A 10152-nucleotide genomic window follows, 5' to 3' on the forward strand; every position below is an offset into this window, starting at 1 on the left:
TGTCACGTTTAAATATATTTTTTTCGTAGTGTTTAATCTATCAAAAATTAGCTGAAATATATTTCTATATAGATAAATTGTGTAATCTTATATAATTCATACAAAGTAATAAAAATGATAATAGAGAAAAATATTTTCCAGCGTTTGCTTTTCTGAAAAGTTGTCAAAGGTCAAGTTAAAATTAAAAAAATATCTGAATGTGGGGGATAAGTGGAACGTGCAGTAATTTGCATTTTGAAGCATCAGACCATGTTAATATAAATTTTATTGCATTTTGTCGTTTCTGTATTTTTTCATTTTTGCAAATGCGGACATACGTAGCTACTAGCTAAGCTGAGTACTCAAGATGGTTCCAAGTAGACCTCGAAATATGTGCACATTTGCAAAAATCAAAAAAAATTGTTTGCAGCTATATTGGTTTTATCCTTTTATGTTAATTTCTCATTGAATTTTATGTAAATATTAAACAGGAACAATCCCTGATGGGTTTTGCTTATGTCTCCCTTTTACATAAATTGAATCTGAATTAAATACCTGGCGGGTGAGGCATAGTTTCGAAAACTACATAAAATGAACAAACAAGTCACTGGCTAAGTTGGCCAGTCATTTTTTTACAGTATGAGGGTTGAAACTTTGGTGATGGAAAATAAAAATATCATATTACAGTTTAAAACAGATTTGTGATTGAAAGTTTTGAATTGTTTAACAAATGTTGCTATTTGACCAATGAAACAAAAATTGTTTTCCTCCACCAAAGTCTTGCTGTTTAACCCTATTTGTCTCGAATGTGTATGTGAAATAAAATGTACTGATTTTTTTAAAAAAATTAGTCTCTCTTAACTACACAATTAGTAGCAATTAAAGACCGGGAAATATACGCCATCAAAATAAAAAAAACCGTCTGAATTTGACACAGTAACAAAAATATTTATCTTCAATGGACAAAAAAACAACGGAGACTTTGTTGGATGAATGTTGAAAGATTGTATTCCGTTTAATTTTTTATGAAATGGTTTGAAGTAACCACCATGTTGTTATAATAGAAATGTTTTTACTGAAACTACGAATTATAATAATATTCGCTGGTGCAGCAACCCAATTGGATGAGAGCCTTGAAGTGTGATAGAGCACTTCATTCAAGACTGTAACGGTACACTACAGGATTAAAGTAGCCTATAGGAGGCGATGTGGTCAGCATTGCGTTCGTTTGAGATTACTACCCTGATTTGACTCAGGTACACATTCACAGCTCAGTCGACTGGTATCCGACGTCAAATCATGATACAAATTCCACTGCCACCAGTGAGATTTGAACCGGAACCTTCCTTACGACAGCCTTGTGCTCTAACCACTCAGCTATCCGGATACTACGAATTGCTTTTGGTAATATTCTGCTTGATACGTTTGCAGTAGGATCTTAAGACGTCCTTATGAACCATTTCTTTCAAGTATCCTCGCAGGAAGTGATCTAGTGAGTTTAGATCGGCTATACTGACCCATAACGGTCTATCTATGACTAACGATATTTTTCGTTAAGAAAGGATGTAACCTCCCTGAAATTATATGGAGGTGTCCCATCCTATTGAAAATACATCCTTTTCCCTTTGTTGAGTGGCACATTATGTAATAAATCGAGACGAACTTCCCACAAAAAAAGATTTATGTCCTTTGCCTGTGAATCCATTCAGGAGAATATAGGCCTTGGAAGTTGCTCTCTAATAATTCCTGCCCAAATTTTTGAATTCCATTGGAGTTGATAATATACTTCATCATTCACTCTACCAGTGACTATTGAAAAAAGACATTCGGCCTCCAGGTGATGACAGCGCGTCTTGTGGTAGCCGTCAGCAACAGTCCGAAATCGGTTTCGTGTTTGGTATCACTTGGCTTTCCAGAGTACAAAAGCACAGTGCCACTCAAACTGGGAAAAAGCGGGCATTCTAGTGGCCCTTAATATCGATGCGGAGAAACGTGCGGACTTTCCAGAAACCAATCATAGTGTGTTGGAGATAAGTTGATGATGGTGCGGTAGCTGACTTGGTTGACTGTCAGTCTCTCCGTTTCGCTGCCTTTGGTTCTATTCTCGGTCGCCATGAATGTTTGTGTTCAACTTTGTGCTTGTCTTCGCCTAATAACTCCGCTGCGCTAAGTGTGATAATAATAATGAAACTGGAGCACATTCTGGTTGAAAATAAAATATTGGGAAAAATAAAAGTAACAACAAAGAGATGTGTAGATGTCCTACACTCAACAAAGGAGTGAACAGGAGATATATATGATGAATATAACGAAAAGACTAAGATTTGAAATGTCGTATTCACTGTAAATAAAAAACTCCGTTCCGACGCGACGATGACGAGGCAGCTGGAATTCTAAGATTCGCTTGAGAAAAGACAGTTGAAAAGTTGAAGTATTTCTTGTGAACATTTCCTAGATTACGATTGTTCATGCCTTCCAACTTATTATTATTAGTATTGTACCATATCGACCGTAAGTTGAACGCATCTTCTGTGGATCTCGGGCTTGTAGGACACGCCTCTCGACTTTTGCCTGAAAGTAGGAAGTTTATCTTGAAGACAGACTTTCAGGCATCCTACAGTGTTTAGACGTCATTAAAAGCCATAGATACTCTTATGGGTGACCATGCTTTGCCTAAAGTCGACTTCATAGGGGAAGTCCCTGTCGAAATATACCTTGCTGGACCAAAAGCACAGTTGATAAGTGACAACTTTATATCCCAATCTCTTTGATCATCAACGGCGCAACAACCGGTATCCGGTCTAGGCCTGCCTTAATAAGGAACTCCAGACATCCCGGTTTTGTGCCGAGGTCCACCAATTCAATATCCCTGAAAGCTGTCTGGCGTCCTGGCTTACGCCATCGCTCCATCTTAGGCAAGGTCTGCCTCGTCTCCTTTTTCTACCATAAATATTGCCATTATAGACTTTCCGGGTGGCATCATCCTCATCCATATGGATTAAGTGACCCGCCCACCGTAACCTATTGAGCCGGATTTTATCTACAACCGGACGGTCATGGTATCGCTTATAGATTTCGTCATTGTGTAGGCTACGGAATCGTCCAGCCTCATGTAGGAGACTAAAAATTCTTCGGAGGATTCTTCTCTCGAACGAATCATAGTCTTGTACAGTAAGAGCTTTGACCCTATGGTGAGACATTTCGAGCCGAACAGTTTTTGTAAGCTGAAATAGGCTCTGTTGGCTGCCAACAACCGTGTGCGGATTTCATCACGTAGCTGTTATCGGTTGTGATTTTCGACCCTAAATAGGAGAAATTATCAACGGTCTTAAAGTTGTATTCTCCTATCCTTATTCTTCCTGTTTGACCAGTGCGGTTTGATGTTGTTGGTTGATTAGTCTTCGGTGCTGACGTTGCCACCATATACTTTGTCTTGCCTTCATTGATGTGCAGCCCAAGATCTCGCGCCGCCTACTCGATCTGGATGAAGGCAGTTTGTACGTCTCGGGTGGTTCTTCCCATGATGTCGATATCGTCAGCATAGGCCAGTAGTTGGGTGGACTTAAAGAGGATCGTACCTCTTGCATTTGCCTCAATATCACGGATCACTTTCTCGAGGGCCAAGTTAAAGAGGACGCATAATAGGGCATCCCCTTGTCGTAGACCGTTGTTGATGTTGAATGGTCTTGAGAGTAACCCTGCTGCTTTTATCTGGCCTCGCACATTGGTCAGGGTCAGCCTAGTCAGTCTTATTAGTTTCTTCGGGATACCGAATTCTCTCAAGGCCGTGTACAGTTTTACCCTGGCTATGCTATCATAGGCAGCTTTAAAGTCGATGAATAGATGGTGCAACTGTTGTCCATATTCCAACAGTTTTTCCATCGCTTGCCGAAGAGAAAAAATATGATCTGTTGCTGATTTGCTTGGAGTGAAGCCTCTTTGGTATGGGCCAATGATGTTCTGTGCGTATGGGGCTATCCGGCCTAGCAAGATAGCGGAGAATACCTTATAGATGGTACTCAGCAACGTGATACCTCTATAATTGCTGCACTGTGTGATATCTCCCTTTTTATGTATGAGACAGCCTCGTTGCCTATCGTCAGGCATTGATTCGCTGTCCCATACCTTGAGCACAAGTTGATGAAACACTTAGTGTGACTGGTCGTCTCCATATTTAACCAATTCGGCTGTAATTCCATTGGCTCCTGGCGACTTATGATTTTTTAGCCGATGAATTGCACGGACTGTTTCTCCTAAACTTCGTGTTGGCAGTATTTGTCCGTTGTCAGTTGGCGGGACTTCCAACTCGTCGATGTTCTGGTTGTTCAGTAGTTCATCAAAGTACTCAGCCCATCGCTCCAATATGCCCATTCTACCGGAAATCAGAATTCCCTCTTTGTCTCGGCAGGATGAACATCAAGGTGTATGAGGTTTCATCCTGCTGACTTGTTGGTAAAACTTCCGCACCTGGTGCGGTTGCTCCCTGTACTTTTCTAGTTCACAGACTTGTTGGTTCTCCCAGGCTTCCTTTTTCCGTTTGTGAAGTTACTTCTCCGTTCGACGGAGTTCGTGATAAGTCTCTGCGCGTGCCCGCGTTCTTTGAGAATGCAACATTACTCGGTATGAGGCATTCTTCTGTTCCGTTGCTAGCTTACATTCATCGTCAAAGCAGCTGTTCCGACTCCTTTTGCGTATCCATGATAACGTTCTTCAGGTGATTGTGAAGATCATTTGTTGATGCTTCATCTCCAGGTCCTCTGTTGACTGCGGTTATTGCGGAATCCATTTCCCTCTTATAGGTGTTGCGGAGGACTGTGTTGTGGATGGCTTCAGTATTCACTTTCACCTGATTGTCAGAGGGGATTCTAGGTGGTATTGTTATTCGAGCTCGGAGCACCATGCCAACGAGATAGTGATCCGAGTCTATATTGGCCCCCCTATATGTTCTGACATTCATCAAGGCTGAGAGGTGGCGGCGTTCGATGAACACGTTGTCAATTTGGTTGAAAGTGGTCCCGTCTGGAGAGGCCCACGTATGTTTGTGGACCGCTTTCCGCGCAAACCAGGTACTTCCAACAACCATTTCGTGTGACCATGCTAATTGAATAATCCGCAGTCCGTTATCATTTGTATTTTCGTGTAAGCTATGGGAGCCAACGTATCGCCTGAATACGGGCTCCTTCCCTACTTGGCTGTTAAAATCCTCAAATATGATTTTGATATCATATCTGGGACAGGCTTCGAGGGTTCGTTCTACTGCCTCGTAGAAGGTATCCCTCTCCGACTCTGCAGTCTCCCCTGTAGGGGCGTGAAGGTTAATGAGGCTTATATTTCTAAACTTGCCGATAAGAGCAGGTTCCATTTTTTGGCTGACTAAGAAACCTACTCCGAGCACATGGTTTACTGGATGGCCACTATAATATATGGTGTAGTGGCTCTTCTCCAGGAAACCGGTTCCTGTCCAACGCATCTCTTGTAACGCTGTTACATCAGCCCTATATTGGGACAGGGTATCGGCTAGCTGCTTATCAGCTTAATCTCTGTACAGGGAGCGCACGTTCCATGAGAAAATGTGCAAATCGTTATTCCGTTGTCGTCGCCGTTTTCGTCGTTGTATAACCCGTCCAGTCCGAGGCTCCTGTTGTGGCTTCGTAACTTTGGTTGGTACAATTTGTCCCGTTTTTAGGCGCGGGAGACTCGCCTTCATCCTTCTCCGTCTGCAGCTTTTCGTTAAGAAAGAGCTCCCAGCGGTCACCACGTAGAGGTGGAGATAGGGTTTGGTGTTGGCTGTTAGCTGTTGGTGTTGGTTCAGCAGGCATTTCCCAGGTTTTATGCTCCATCGTAGGTAAAAATCCACGTTTCGCCCTGGGACCTACACTACCCTTTAATCAAGGCTGCGAATATATGCGTATCACTGAGAAAGTAGGAAGGTCCACTGTTCCAACGGAGGCATTGACTTCACTCTGACAAAAAGGGAGTTATAACGTAACATAGAGGATAAGAGAGAAAAGATGGCAAACTTCGAGCTGCGTGACACCCCTTTGCTGAAGAAAAAAACGTGACGAACTCCCCAAACAGGCGGGAATGCAAGTTATCTCACTGGAGAATGGACCTCATCCAAAAGGCAAAGATAGAGAAAAAAAGGCTACTCGAGAAGTTGTGGTCCTACATGAAATGAAGGCTGCTACCATTGTCCAGCGGAGGAGGAGATGGAAGAACTTCTTCTTTTTCTTCAGCTTTTGTCCCGTTCACAAGCGGGTCGGCTTGTCATGATCGGTTTCGCCATTGGGTTCTATCAAAAGCCTGATCTGGATGCAATCGCGAGGCTTTCGAATTCTGATCCGATTATGTAGTTTTTAACGACATTAGATGCATTTTCTTGGTCGGGCTGTTGTGGAACTTGTCACCAAGAGAGATCAGGTAGTATAGCGGAATAATTCCAACTATACTTTATCACTTTCCCTGATCTCAGTACTTTATTTTTGTTTTACTGAGGATAGTATAAAGTACGCTGCCTCAAATCCTCCTCCTTTATCCGGGCTTGGGGCCAGCATGCTATGTTAATAGCATGGAGGTCGCAGGCTCTTCGAGAAGTCCGCAACAACGTCAAACCAGAAGGTGCTGAAATAGAAGTTAAATTTATCCGGCGGACTCGACCTGGCGATAGACTTGTCAAACTTTTGTAGAAGACCGTCAAGAAGAGTAGGTTCTGCGAAACATTCGACAGCATTCTAGTCACAAAAACAGTGGTTTCCAGCCATCCTGGAATGCCGATATATCTAGCATTGTTGCATTTTGGGTGGGAGATACGGTTAATTTGCAAGTCCGGGCCCATTCCTGCGTTTGGGTTCGTTGTGTGGAAGTGACTACCTCACACCGTAAGAATCTATGTACGCTTTTCGGAATAGACTCGGCGTCCTGCAAGACGACACTATTAACACGGAAGGGAGAGTTCTGGTCGGAGGAGACTTTAACGCCAGAGCCCTCGAATGGGGCATGCCTCAGCCAGATTCTCGAGGCACACGAATTTTCGACATGGTGCCTGGACAGGACTTATCGTCCTAAATATCATTAGCACTCTGACGGCACTATCTCTGACGTAACTTTTACTGCCAGCGGTGCAACGATGGAAGGTACTGGAAGATTTCACGGCCAGTGATCGTTAATACATTTCCTTTGAAGTAACAAACGGTTCTTCCTTATTATCGCACCTTATAATGCATCGGCTCGCAAAGGAAGTTTCATCACGGAAAGTTACCTGTTGTATTGGTGGACGGTTGAAATTGCAAGTTCCCAAAGGAATCGCCTGTGACTTCGGCGGACTGCTCAGTGTCTAAGAAGCCAAGATGACGTGACCTTTAGATCTGCATAATATAGGAGAGCGCAAAAGGAACTCCGCCACGAAATTAATAGGCAAAAAGCACGTTGCTGGCAGGAGCTAATCAATGACGTCAGCAGGAAGCCAAGGGGTCCTCGGTGTAAACTAGTTACCGAACAATCTGTACCCATCGATCATTCTGTTCCATGGAAGCAATGAAGATGCAAGAAACTGTGCAAAGCCTCTTTCCTGTCCACCCCATCCGAGCTGACACTGTCGACTAGAAGGTGGGTATTGAAGAGTGCTTGCACTCCATTATAATGGAATTTGAGGAGGCGGCCCGGCCCATGAAGCACAAAAAACACCCAGGACCGGATGGTATTCTAAGTGAAGTGCTGAAACTTGTATGCAAGTATAACCCGGACTTGTTACTCACTGGCTGTTTTTTTCCTTCCGATGGAAGGTTGTGAGCCTTGTGCTGATAAGTAAAAGCAAACGTGACCCGTGGCGTTGTCAGTGTTGGACACAGAAGAAGCTTATCAAGCCAAGACTGACTGACGCAATACGAGCTGCGGGAGACTACTCACCAACACACACTGTTTTTGAACCAGATTATCCACAATTGATGCGATTGAGGAAGTGGTTCAAGCGGTGAAATGGACGCACAGCCGCCACTGTTGGCGGGTGGTGCTCCTTGTGGCCCGAGGCGTAAGAAAGGCCTTCAATTCTATGTAGTGGTGCCATATGTTTGAGGCGCTGGAAAACCGTTTCCATAATCCACGCTACCTTTTGATGGAGATAGAAGGACTATTTAAAAGACCGTACCCTGATTTACGATACCCGGGAAGGAACGCGTAGACTGAAGGTCACACCGAAGGTGACTTAGGGATCTATTCTCGGTCTGGACCTTCGAAACGCCTTATACGATAGTCTTCTGGATCGCATTTGTTCGGATAAGCGGATGATGGTTACCGCCTGCACGGTTCAGCAAACTCAGCGCATACTGGGGATGGTGTTTCGATGAATTAACAGATGAATGGTTAAACATAGATTCTCCCTATACCTGGAGAAAGCTCAAATAGTTGTCCTGTTCAAGGAGAGGATTCCTAGAGTCCCCGCTATTCAAGTTTGTAAGGCCATGATCTTGTCGAAGCCGGCGAGTTTCTTGGAGCAGATTCGCATCTCGGTAAACAAGGCTGCGACTAGAATGTTTGATGTCCAACGTCGGAGACCTCTTATTCAGTACGGATCCCTTGTCGATGAGTGCGGTTCAGTAGGTCCTTCTTTACGGTTTAAAAGTATGGGCTGACTTCCTCAGTAGGGAGATGTACAGCAAGCGCCTAGCGCAAGTACAAAGACAAGAGGTTCGGCGAGTTGTTTTCGCATATCGTATCGTCTTGGAACCAGCAGTAATGGTAATAGCAGATATTACTCTGACCGTTCTCCATTTGGCTGAACGGAGGTGTATATTTCAGAAAAAGCGAGAAAAATAAGGAAGTCCTTGCTTCTGAAGAGAGAACCCGCACTCTTTGCGCATGGCAGAGATCTTTGAAAAGAGAATCGAGTGGGAGATGAACCGCGCATCTCATCAAAAACGTGCCACTCTGGTTTAATCGGAAGCATGATGAGGATGACTATTACCTAAGCCAGTTGCTCAGCGGACAAGGGTAGTTTCAGTCTTACTTGCACACAATCGGGAAATTACAGTCGTCTGACTGTATTTATTACAAGGATGTGGTGGATGATGCCTGCCGCACCCTTTTCTCCTGTAAAAGGTGGTAGCGTCATCGTCATCAAGTGTCTCCCAACACCATAATTGACACCATGCTGCGGAGCGAGGAGACGTGGAACAGAGTGGCACATTACACTCAAGGCATTAAAACGAAAAAGGGGCAGTGGATAAGAGAAATGGTAGTTGAGATTCCGTTTGGTTGTGCTCCTACACAGAATAGACTTGACCAGAGGTAATGTGTCAAACGGTTCCCGGTTAGAGTCCTGGGAGAGAGGCGAGTGTTTTAGCTGATAGTATGTCTGAAATAGGAGCCCGGCACTTTGTGCGTAAATGCATTTCACTACCCTAGACAAACAAAAAAATGGTCGTATACCTGCAGTTAAGGAAATTGGAATACTCCTTAATGCGCTCAATCAACCGCAAGTTATCCATATTATATTATATATTTTCTAGGAATTTCATCTTCCTTCTCTGTCTTTGTATCAATACCGTTTCCATGTCATGCCGGCTTGCATCACAATGTATGTCGTTTTCTCCAACGTGTTTTTAGTAAGAGGCTGGTGAGAATGACAGTAGTGTAGACGACGGCGCGGCATGCGTCGCCAGCTCGAGAGAAGCATTTTCTAAGCCTTTGCTCTGCTCCAGTAACATACGCAGTTGGCGAACCGTACTGGCTAGAAAGTACAGAAATTGCCTTTTAACGTCTATTCAGCCCCCGATAATGTCTTTTAATCTACTTTTCAATAAGGAGTTTTCTATCTGATGAAATCCGCGCACGGTTGTTGTCAGCCAACAGAGCCTATTTCAGCTTACAAAAACTGTTCGGCTCGAAACGTCTCACCATAGTGTCAAAGCTCTTACTGTACAAGACTATGATTTTGCCAGTCCTCATGTATTCCTCGGAAATTTGGGTTCTTAGCAAGAAAGATTGCGAACTCTTGGCTGCGTTCGAGAGAAGAATCCTCCGAAGAATTTTTAGCCCCCTACATGAGGCTGGACGATTCCGTAGCCTACACAATGACGAAATCTATGAGCGATACCATGACCGTCCGGTTGTGGATAAAATCCGGCTCAATAGGTTACGGAGGGCGGGTCACTTAATCCGTATGGATGAGGATGATCC

This window comes from Hermetia illucens, chromosome 2, assembly GCF_905115235.1.
Source record: "Hermetia illucens chromosome 2, iHerIll2.2.curated.20191125, whole genome shotgun sequence".
In the NCBI taxonomy this organism is placed as follows: domain Eukaryota; kingdom Metazoa; phylum Arthropoda; class Insecta; order Diptera; family Stratiomyidae; genus Hermetia; species Hermetia illucens.